We start from the raw sequence: 11992 nt of genomic DNA on the forward strand, positions 1-11992 counted from the left end.
GTGCGGTGGCAGCAGGAGGCCCCATTAGCTAAAGTGGTGCTTCAGGTTAAGAACAGTTTCAGGTTAAGTGCGGACCTCCAGAACGAATTAAGTACTTAACCTGAGGTACCACTGTATTTCTATTATTGTGCATGTTTATTTGTATCAGTTTAAAATTTTGAGCCAGCTTGGGTCCTGCACCAGAAGAAAGGCAGGATTTTAAAATAAAAAAACAATTAATTAATAGAATCATAGAGTTGGAAGGGACCCAAGGGTTTAGCTCAACCCCACTGCAATGCAGGAATCTCAACTAAAGCATCCATGACAGATGGCCATCCAACCTCTACGTTAAAATCTCCAGGGGAGAAGAATCTACCACCTCTCATGGGAGTCTGTTCCCCTGTCAAACAGCTCTTACTCTCAGAAAGTTCTTCCTGGTGTTGGATTGAGATCTTTATCATAACTTGAATGCATTGGTTTGGGGACTAGTCTCCAGAGCAGGAGAAAACAAGCTTGCTCCATCTTCCATGTGACAGCCTTTAAGATATTTGAAGTTGGCCATCATATCTGCTCTCAGTCTTCTCTTTTCCAGACTAAACATACCCAGCTCCTTCAATCGTTCCTCACAAGTCTTGCTTTCCAGACCCTTGACAGTCTTGGTTGCCCTCCTCTGCACACATTCCAGCTTGCCAATATCCTTCTTAAATCGTGGTGCCAATATCTGGGTCCAAGACTCCAGGGGTGGTCTGACCAAGGCAGAATAGAACAGGGCTATTATTTCCCTTGATCTGGACACTATACTTATGTTGACGCAGCAGACATTTGCTGCAGTCGTATTGAGGATATATCGTCAGAGGTGACCTGGACTTTGGGGCTGCATAAAACAGTTTTTACATTCATGGGCTTGGTGCTGAGTCCCCTGGCAATAAAAGCAGGTTCCAGGGTTAAAAGAGGAAAGGGCATAACTCAGTGCACATACTTAGCATGTAAAAGGGCCCAGATGCCGCTCCCAGCAACTCCAGGTACGAATGGGAAGGACTCCCGTCTGAAACTCTGTGGAGCAGTTTAATTATCTCAGGCAGGCAAGCAAGCCCCAATAAGAATGAATGAGTCTCTGGCAGTTTTATGGTACGTTTATTTACAATAAACATCCATCGCGTGGCTCTGAGCCTAATGCACTTAGCTACGAGTTGGTCACTCTGAGTCTCCACCCCTTTCGCAAAACGAAGGACGCCAAAGTCCAGTCCTTCCTCTCTTGTACTTCCATTGCATTTTAAGCTCTTCTGGTTTGGAGATAAGGTGGGTGAACTCCCCCCCCCCACTATCAAACAAAGATCCTTCCAAACACTGCCTCCCTCCTGGTTGCATAGCGACCCCCTCAATGTCATCTATCTCCTCCCCTCCATCTGCCTGTGAGCTTCCCGAGTCTGCTGCTCTATCTGAGTCTGGGAACTCTTGATGAAGGGGGGGCAACTAACCCACCCCTGCTCTGTTTGTGGCTACAATCCTTCATCTCCAGACTCTGGCTCCCTCTGTACTGGCATTCCTTCATCTCCAGAGTCAGACTCTTCCAGGCATTCGATTGAGCCACATCCTTGAGAAGCAGCTGCCACCCATTGTATACAATAATGGCCTATAAGAACCAACAATCTGACTTGGCACATGGCAGCTTCCTGTGTTCCTAAAACATGGTGAGCCCTGTCTTGGAAGATGTGGGTAATTTCCCATCACATGGGACATGTTCAGCTAACATTCCTTTCTCAGCTACGTTTTGCTGCCGGCTGTGTGGATGCATCACAGAGGATCTGTTATCTAAATAATGTCATCCCCCGATTAGATGACAAACATTTTAAAGTCGAAAATTGCCCAGAGACACTATCAACCAGTAAATTCACATCTGCTACAGAATCAATTGAAATGTACTTCAGATAAAAAAAACCCACACTGCCACAAGTCATATGCAGTTGTTCAAACACTTGCAAAACCTTCGCTCACAGCAAATGGAACTCTGTACTTTTATTTAAAAATATAGCCTTTGTTTACTATTTAACCAGCTGGATGTGATTGCGGGCAGACATGTGTGATAGATTTACACACGGAAGGAAGAAAATATTAACTGTACACAGATAGTGTAATCATGCTGTATTCTTTCCTTTCAATTTTGCTACCAGAAAGTATAGATTGGTTTCTTTTACTTTATTCAGGTGCTAACTCAAAAACGTTAAGCGTAAACTATGCCCATTTCTGGAAAAAAGAAGAAGATTTAATAAAGCCAGACAAAACAAGCTGGAGAGTTGCATTCTCTGTGTTGTTGCTGCAGATCAACTAATATTTAGTTGCCACAATAGGATCTAATTAGGCCTCTCGCTTTAATTCATGACTCTAGGATGCCCTTGAGAGCTTGCATAATAAGAGGGAGAATGTATGATCAGGTTTAAAGCAGAATATTACCGTCAACATAATCCCCCTGAAAGGAAACAAAGAATATTTATTCACATTATATGTCTGCCGTGAACAGCAGTCCTCAGACAATTTGATTATAGGAATGTGCAGTGCCAAAATGAAACATACTTGTTGCCTGAATTAAACCCATGACACTCCTCAATTCTTCCCAATTAGAAATATGTCTGGTGTTTCTTCTAATGTACCATAATAGTTTTGCAGCACAAGGCTGTCCCAACCTGAAGATTGATCCATATGCAGTATTCTATTCATTGTGTTTTGCAACTGAATTTGTCTAAATCACAGACTGGAGGATCTTTTATATGTGATCATAGCACTAAGATTGCAGATAAACCTTGTCTGCTCTTTAAAAGGCAACACTTCCACTCTCATCCCAGCACTTAAACTCAGGATTTAATACTCTCCCAGTGGCAGTGGTGGTGCTGATGGTGACACTCTCAGCACTTTGGAAGCCAGGTGTAAAGGGGAAAGAGTTCTGGGCTAGACTAGCTTTGCTGCTTTTCTATGTTTCTCCCTCTTCTCCCTGGCACCATCCCTGGGGGAGCACATGATAACATACAAGCGATGGCCATTTTACACATGGCCAATTGACACATGATCACTGATGTGTGGGCAGAATGGGGGTGCAAGGCAGAATGGGGGTGCAAGGCAGAATGGGGCATAATGGTGTGGGTGCTCTCCCAACATGCGTGGGGGCCAGGGTGGAACTCCCGCATGAAATGGTTGCTGCCTGTAGTTGAAAGTGCTACACAGTTTTTCTGCAGGATGAATTGTTTGCTTGGAAAGGTTCTCTGTTTGCATGTCTGTAATTTCAAGAGCATATGGTCTTTGCCAACTAGGGGTCAGCCTTCCCAAATCAGGAATGGCTCTGCGCTGGAATTTGTAACTTTAAGAGAACTGTGGCTTCAGAAATGAAGCAACTCAATAAAGGAGTTGGACGTTTGACTCCAGTTTAGTTCTAAGTGAGGCCTTGATTGTCTCATCAGGTGCACCTAACATGCACCTAACTGGGCACATGTAACTGGGCACAGGGTTAGAAAGCAGGTGGCCCGCCAGGTCTTGCTGAACTCCAACTCCCATCAGCCCCAAGCAGGATAGCTAATGGTCAGGGATGATGGGATCTGTAGTCCAACAATATCTGGAGGTCAATAGATTCTTGAGTCCTGTTTTAAGGGATTCTATCTAAGATTAAAGTGCAAACTTCTCTCTTTTTTGCCAGACCTCATGGAAACTTCTGAACTGTGTATCCTTTCCTCAGCAAGTGTCCAGATCTAGAAAAAGGTATTGCTGCCCAATGGGAGCTTGTCCAGGACGACTTGACCTCGCGAGGTCAACATTTGAAGTGTGTCAAGGCGAGAAGCCATGTTGCTCTTTTCTGCAAATAGCTCTGTTGGGGTAGGACCAATTTTGAAGCAGCTACTAAATGGCACAAAGAAATAAATAGAATAATAAGCTGCTAACTGCTCTTAACTGAACTCTTGTGAAAGCAAAACTTAAGAAAAGAAAAAGAGCATTTGGAGAGTGGGAGGGTGATGCGGAAAGGCAAGTGGAAATCTGGTCAGCTCCCTTTTCACATGTGACTGCTAAACCATGTTTGCAGTATTAACAGATCTGCAAAGTGGGGAAACCTGCCTTGACTAGAATACATTTCTTTTGCTATTAAATGCGAAATCGAGCATAAACAAAATCACCACAGAAAGCAGGTTAGAAATATTGAGACGGAAAGGGGGCCAGAGGCATCAATAACACATTCCAGAATTTTGATAGAAATTATTACAAGTCTGTAACAATGAAAACACCATTAACATGAAGATCCACTGGAATGCATATTTGGTTTTAAAATGGCTCCTTTCCTCTTTCTTGTTGTTGTTTAGTCGTTTAGTCATGTCCGACTCTTCGTGACCCCATGAACCAGAGCACGCCAGGCACTCCTGTCTTCCACTGCCTCCTGCAGTTTGGTCAGACTCATGTTTGTGGCATCGAGAACACTGTCCAAGCATCTCGTCCTCTGTCGTCCCCTTCTCCTTGTGCCCTCAATCTTTCCCAACATCAGGGTCTTTTCCAGGGAGTCTTCTCTTCTCATGAGGTGGCCAAAGTATTGGAGCTTCAGCTTCACAATCTGTCCTTCCAGTGAGCACTCAGGGCTGATTTCCTTAAGAATGGAGAGGTTTGATCTTCTTGCAGTCCATGGAACTCTCAAGAGTCTCCTCCAGCACCATAATTCAAAAGCATCAATTCTTCGGCACTATTGCCAAGAGTCCCAAACCAAACTCGAAAGACGCTCTTAGCACTGCTTGTGAAAATTCTCTTATGAATATAAGACAAAAATGACCCTGATCTGGGAATGTTTGTTACGTTTGAGTCCCATTCAGAAATCAAGGGGCAAGGTGATTGTGACTAACTTAAACCTCACTGATTTCAATTCGATTTGAGCAACGAATTTTGTGCAACTGATCGGAGCTATAGTTGTTGGTGGAGAAGTTGGCTTTGTTTAAATGCAGCACAGTTTTTAACAGAGGCTGACTCAGCTAAGCACATTCATCACTTGATGACAGCAACATCAAGCATTAACTTGAATGTGTGAATGAGCTATCACAAATTTAACGAGAGACAGAGATTTTGTATCATCCAAAGTCACCTCCAATGCAATGCTTTTCAATGGAGTTGATTCACCTGTTGAACAGTGACACACAGATGAATTGAAGAAAGCATCATGTCCCCTTATTCCAAGTTCCCTTTCCACAAACTCATGGACCAATTGCCTCTCACATTGGAGCTGGAAATTACAACACACTTGGCGCTACAATGCCCATGAGTTCAGTGATGAAGGAACAGTAGTTGTGGTCATTTGGCTTGAGACTGGGAACAACATGTAATACTTTCATTTCCAGCGATGGCTGTTTTGGCTCACAGCTTCACCACTGTTTAAATAGCCAGAACTTGGTCAATATTAGACAGCCCTATTTGAGCAGAATGAGGCAACTACCAGTTGATGTTCCCGGATTTCTTAAGTGGTAAAAAGTCCAAGGTAGCCTGTTACATAATCCATTTCCCTGTGAGGAGAAAAGTACTGGAAGCTTGTGGTGTTTATGTCATACATTTTTATTACACAAGTTGAGCCTCAGCCTAAAGAAACATCCAGCCTGCCCTTCTTCCTCCTCCTCCTCCTCCTCCTCCTCCTCCTCTTCTTCTTCTTCTTCTTCTTCTTCTTCTTCTTCTTCTTCCATAACTTGTCTGTTCCCTCAATGCAACAACAGCTTGCTTTTGCCAGACAGTTCCAAAAACTCAAGACTTATTTTTCCTTTGCTGGGTACAGTCAAAATTGTTTCCTCAAACATCAAATTAGTGAAGTAATGATGGCTGAAGTAGATGGAGTTCCTCAACCTTACATCTCCATCATTTCTTCCCTGCACCCCTGTTTCCCTAGCTAGGGCACTTAGCTGTTTGATTGAAGTGCAGAGTGTTTGAGGACTGGGACATTCGCAGGGAAACCAAAATGCTTGTTTACAAAGCTATTGTACTAGCAACCTTACTATATGCTTGTGAAACGTGGACCACTTATAAACGCCATCTCCAACTCCTCGAAAGATCCCATCAATAGTGTCTCTGAAAAATTTTACACATCACCTGGGAAGACAGGTGAACTAATTGCCAGTGTACTGGAAGAAGTAAAGATCACCAGTGTCGAAGCAATGATTCTTCAACATCAACTTTGTTGGACTGGTCATGTTGTGTGGATGCCTGATTATCATCTTCCAAAGCAACTACTCTATTCTAAACTTTAAAATGGTACGCGTAATGCTGGTGGTCAACAAAAGAGGTTCAAAGACTCTCTCAAGGCAAATCTTAAAAATGGAGTATAAACACCGACAACCAGGAAACACTGACCTGTGAGTGCTCCATTTGGAGAACAGCCTCTACCAAAGGTGTCATGGGCTTTGAAGATGCTCGAACTCAGGACGAAAGGGAGAAACGTGCTAAGAGGAAGGCATGCTTGGCAAACCCTCACCATGATCAACTCCCTCCCGGAAACCTATGTTCCCACTGTGGAAGGACGTGTGGATCCAGAACTGGCCTCCACAGTCACTTATGGACCCACTGTTAAAACTGTGTTTATGGAAGACAATCTTACTCGGCTACGCGGGATCACCAAAGAAGAAGAAGACAGCTGGAAGCAAAGCTCCTGGGAAAATGGTAGTGCAGAGGCAATGGTTAAGCAGTTCCTGCATTGCTGCTTCTCCCCTGCAAATTGATTGTTCCTTTGCAGTATGATAGATGTTCATCAGAGAGCCAAATACCCTCTAGCATCTGCCCTGTGAGGCAGCCATCTCACTCAAGACTCCTGAAGTTCCCAGGCTGCACAAGTAACTATCAGGAAAACAGCAAAATGAATTCTCCTTTGCTTGTGTTCTTGGTTGACTCTGGCACTCAGAAGCAAAGGGTCTTCTTGCTCTCTCTTTAATTTTTTCTATTCATAACTCCTTACATCTCACAGCAGACCTATTTTAAGCAACAGATGGATCAAACGCAAATAAAGAACAAACTACAAGGGCTAAAAGATATTATTTCAAATGCTTGCTTTGTTCAAAAGTCATGTTGTTCCTGAACACTGATGTAATTGCTGCTTATTTTGAACACTCCACAGCCTGGCTTTGGTTAGAGACAGACAAAACATAACTTAGAACTGTAAACCGCATCTTCTGTGCCAAGAAGAAACGGCTGTAATTTACATTATGCTTCAGATTTGAAGGCGAAGGATGCAGCCAGATGGCCACTGCCCATGCTTTTGGTAATCTGTCTATCACATTTGTATCGCCCACCATTCTTCCAAGGAGCTCAGAGCAGCAGGTTTTATTGTATTGTCTCGCTTCTTGGCTTAGCCCCTGACGTGGATTCCAAACGGAAACACCAAAACCAACAGAGCAAAAGCATGCAAACAAATTCCTGAGGGCATCTGAGAAAAATCACCCCCATCCTAGGGTGGCCACTTACAAATGGCTCAAAAAAAGGGTAACAAATGCATTAACCTCCCCAACCCCCCAAGAAGATGAAGAAAGAGGAGGCAGGTTTGCATAAAAGTTGCATATGCAAATATTATTTATGAAACTTTAGCAATCATAAGTACAATTTGAAGAGAAATGCAATTCCATAGCAGGGAAGACTGTGACCAGGTGTTTCCCCAGCCTGCTGTCCTGCAGGTACAGGTGCAACTTCAAAGCTCCTCCTACCTTCCCATCTTATGATTCTGTATCTATAAATAGGGCTTGGACTGGACAGCCCTTACAATAGAGGATGGTCCTCTGCCAAGTTGGACACATGGCCAGCCTATCACCTCCTCCCATATGAACCTATATGAGATCTTCGCTCTGTTCTTGAGGTCCTTCTTGTTGTTTTCCAGCCAGGTGCTGTTGATGAGGACATGAGTAGCAGAACCTCCAAATGAAGTCCATTTGGCCCATTCTTTGCTCACATTTAAATGAGTTCTTAAGATGTCTTTCCTTGGGCAGGCATTTTTTAATTCAGGGATAGTCATCATGGTGCCTTTGAGAAGTTGTGGACTACAAGTGCCGTGAACTCCAGCTGGCATGGCCAATGGTCAGGGATAATGGGAGCTGCAGGCCACAACTTTTGGAGGGCATTGTGTCAAACTATTCTCAAAAGTGGTTCAATAGTCCCTCTTCCTGGGAAACTCTGGGAATTGTAGCTCTGTGAGGGGAATGGGGGTTTCCTAACAAGTCTCAGGACCCTTAACAAACTACAACTCCCAGAATTATTCGGGAAAAGCTATGACTGCTCAAAGTGGTGACATAAGGTGTGAATGTGGCCTACAACTCCCATCATACCTGACCATTGGCCATGCTAGCTGGAGGTGATGGGATTTGGAGTCCAACAATACCTAGAGAGCCACACAGACATACCTCCCCCTCCATATAGAGAACAGAATGACCTCCATGATACAGAGCCTATGCTCTATGACTCAGAGCATGTCCATTTCTATATATAGCACAAAAATAGCCAAAAGCCATGGGGTTATGGAGAAAGACTCTAGATACAGCTTATCATTGTACCCTTCTGCTATCCTATGTAGGCACAACTCCACTGGGAATCCGTGATGGATTCCTAAGCAAATAAAACAGCACTCATAACAGACATTTACAAAAGAGATATTAAATAAATGTTTGCTAAAGTAGCTCAAGGTTATTAGTTAATGTTCGTTCCTTCATAACTCAGAGTGCAGTTAATAATTATTAGGCCTGTTTCGGCCAAAAAAAAAAAAAGAAAGGTTGGGTTAGATTGTTTTGACCTGTGTTAAGCATTAATGTCAACAACTACTATCATGGTTTGTGTGTGACGCTACCCGAGGGATCCAGTGTAAGTGATGAGAAGATATGGTACAGCTGGAAAGCTCTCAGTGGCGTAGATGCCTCTAATCTGCATCACAGCAGCAATTTTATGATAGAAAGCCCTGGATATCCAATGTTGTTATTTGATTTGGTGCATTTCAGCTGTTGATTGAAAGGAGAGCCTAAACTGGGCTGCAAATTGAGAAAGGGAATTACGAAATCCTGTTCCAAAAATTAAAGATCTGGTAGGGGCTGTGAGTATTTTGCCAACATTTCCCAATAACTGGATTAATTACACGGTAGTGTCACTGACGACACCCCCCAGAAACTGCCTTAATGTGAACAAAGATGAGATGGCTGCCTTGTTGGGCAACCGATTTAGGGCGCTGCGTGGATTATAAGGTTAGAGATAGACCAAGCTAACTCTTGGGGGGGAAAAGACTGAGAGGTTCTCCTGAGTGATCTCCACTGAAATGAACAGGAGCTTTGTGATTGTTGATGCCCTTGTTTGGTGCGTTGAAAGGGTGCCATTTGGATTTTCTGGCACCAAAATGTATCAAGGTACTATCTAGGATTTGCTACCAGTAAGCAGTTAAAACATAAGCAATGATTGTCACTGCTGTTAGTGTGGTTTGCGCATGGGAAGTGCTTGCTTGTATTTGGCTATCTGTATTTGGAGTATTTATTTGAAAATGGCAATTGGATCTCAGAAATGTTGCCAACATTTACTGAATGCACCTATTGGGTTGCAGTCACAAACAGGGTCCTGGTGGGAAATCGCTGAACTGTCCAGGAAAATCTGGACATATAGCACAACCCATGTCAGAAGTCTAAAAAGATCTCAACAACTTGGTCCCCCCCCCCAAAAAAAGATCTTAACAACTTTTGTGTTTGTTTGTTTGTTCACTTTTTGAAATATGGCAACCCTAATGTATCCAACTATGTTCTCCTAGAGTGGACTGGTTGAAATTCACAGACCTAAGTTAGTCATGCCCATTAATTTCAGTGGGTCTGCTCTGAGTCTGGCAAACACTGAATGAAACCCACTGAATGTTAAAATTCTGGCTCCTGAAAGGTCATGCTGTGGAGATCATGTGACCTAAAACGCTAGCTTGACAAACACGATTTATGGGTTAAACTTGAGCTGACAGCAGAGGCAGGTTTAGGGGAGCTTGACCAGTTTGGTCTCAGTGGGCCTGGAGCCTTGGGGGTGCAGTAACTATGAAGTAGAATGGGAGGCGAGAGGGCACCGAATTTGGGTGTTGCACAGGTTGCCGTAGAACTTTGAGCTTCCCAGGTCTGCCACTGCTTTCAGACAAGGCCTCTGACACTGACATGGTGAAGGGCAGCCATCGCCCTGAAAAAGGTGTGAAACAAATGTCTGAATTTTTTGTGGCTAGAGATCAGATGACTATATAGAGAATATATGGAGAGCTCTTCCCACTGACTGGGCAGTGGCTTTACAGCCTTTAGAGACTAAGGGCTCCTCCAGACTTCTGTTTGTTCTGCCACTTTCCCCCAGGAAAACCCAATGTTTACTGCTAAATGGGAGCTAATGTTAACTGGGCTTTCCACAGATTGATGTTTGTTCTGATTCAGTGCTAAAGAGCAAGTTTTCCTGGGGAAAGTGGTGGGGCCCATGCCTAGAAAGCATGGGAGAAGTGGGGAAACCCCCAGGACCTGTGCGTTCTGAGCACAGGATGAGCAGAAGTGTGAACCAGTCCTTTATCAAGCCAGATCTCTGTTGTTTCCAATATGGTGAACGAGGCGATGAACAAATCAGTTAGGCATCCAATTTTTACAAATGCTGACTGACAATCTTGTATGGAGAAACAGGGCTGCAGATTGTTTGTTTGTTTGTTTGTTTGTTTGTTTGTTTGTTTGTTTGTTTCTGGGGGGGGGAGTCCCCCGTGAAAGAGGAAGAGATAGAGATGTGAAATATGTTGTTGAATGGCCTGGGCTTCTTCCTCTAAATTTCAGATATTGAACGTATTCTTCAGATCCCTGGTCCAAGAGCCCAAACAAATGGTACAAGCAGATATTGTGGGTAGCTTTGAGCACTATTGACTCAAGGACTCCATCTTCAAAGCACTAGGTAACTTTTGTGAGCTCAGATATAGTGGTGTCTCTTTAGACGTCTTCTGAGATATATGCCCTGAAACTGTTAGGCGAGCCTGCCACCCATAAACACCTCCTTTATAGGCAGCAGGAATTCCATATCCCAGATGAACAAACACCTTTTAAAAATTGCTTTCATAGCCCATTTCATGATTTCCACCCTCAATTTGCATGTATTCTGGATTTCTACCCTGTAAGCCAGGGAAACATTTCCCAAGCTTGGATCTGAAAATATGTTTTCCTTCTTTCTGCCATTTGAACTATTTGTGCTTTTTGTTTCAGGGGATAGTCGCATCATGAGTCCGAGACAGATTCTGAGCTGGGCATCCTGCAACCTGCCCCTAAATCCAGCCTTGCCTGTTTTCATCTGGTGCGCATCCTTTTCTCTGAGCACACCCCCTGAGGCCCCCAAACTATCTTAGCACAGATTTATCATACCACCTGGCCTTGGTGCGGAGGCGACGGTTCTCCCCCAAATCAAGGCAAGCATTGAACGAAACCCTCTCAGCCTGGCATGAAGCAAAAAAATAAAATAAAAACAAGCCACCTAACCAAGTTGGCCTCTGGCTCATAAAAATAATCCATCTCTGTATGAAAACCAAACGCTTCATAAAACCGTCATGCTGATTTGAAAAACAATTTTACAGCTAAAGGGAGGAATGCCCAACCAGTGTAATTCATTACACTGAGGAGGCTTTAATAAGCCAGCCAAAAAGCACAAGGGAGTTCCCCTCCAGCTATAATAGAACGCAGATGCCATAATATAGCGCACATGCAACCCTTCGTACAAGTTGCAGGCCTAATAGCTGTGGATTCCAAGGCAAAAATTTCTCCTCAGAGGTCATTCCTCAGGGTAACAAGCAGACACAGAGAGCTGCTGCCACAGTAGAGCTGGGTCTCGCCCTAGCTAGACACAGCTTGAAAGTGGGTGGTGGGAAAAGGACCCTCACTTGGTTTTGACACTACAAATAAAGCTCAAAAGGGCACCAGATAAGGATACACATCAGGTGCCCACTTCAGGGCACCACCGACAAATTGGAAGATATTCAAAGGGGGACAACAAAGATGGTGAAGACAGAAACCAAGGC

The 11992-nt window shown here is 43.8% G+C and overlaps 1 long non-coding RNA gene across 1 annotated transcript; it reads left to right on the forward strand.

Moving 5' to 3' along the window:
- The first annotated feature begins 8761 nt into the window (after window positions 1-8761).
- Window positions 8762-11314, forward strand: LOC310713436. Its single transcript, XR_014529243.1, has 3 exons — window positions 8762-8814; window positions 10767-10881; window positions 11187-11314. It is a non-coding gene; the product is annotated as an uncharacterized lncRNA (long non-coding RNA).
- Window positions 11315-11992: the final 678 nt, after the last annotated feature.

The sequence above is a fragment of the Podarcis liolepis genome (genome assembly GCF_965112155.1).
Source record: "Podarcis liolepis genome assembly, chromosome: 8".
NCBI classification, from domain to species: domain Eukaryota; kingdom Metazoa; phylum Chordata; class Lepidosauria; order Squamata; family Lacertidae; genus Podarcis; species Podarcis liolepis.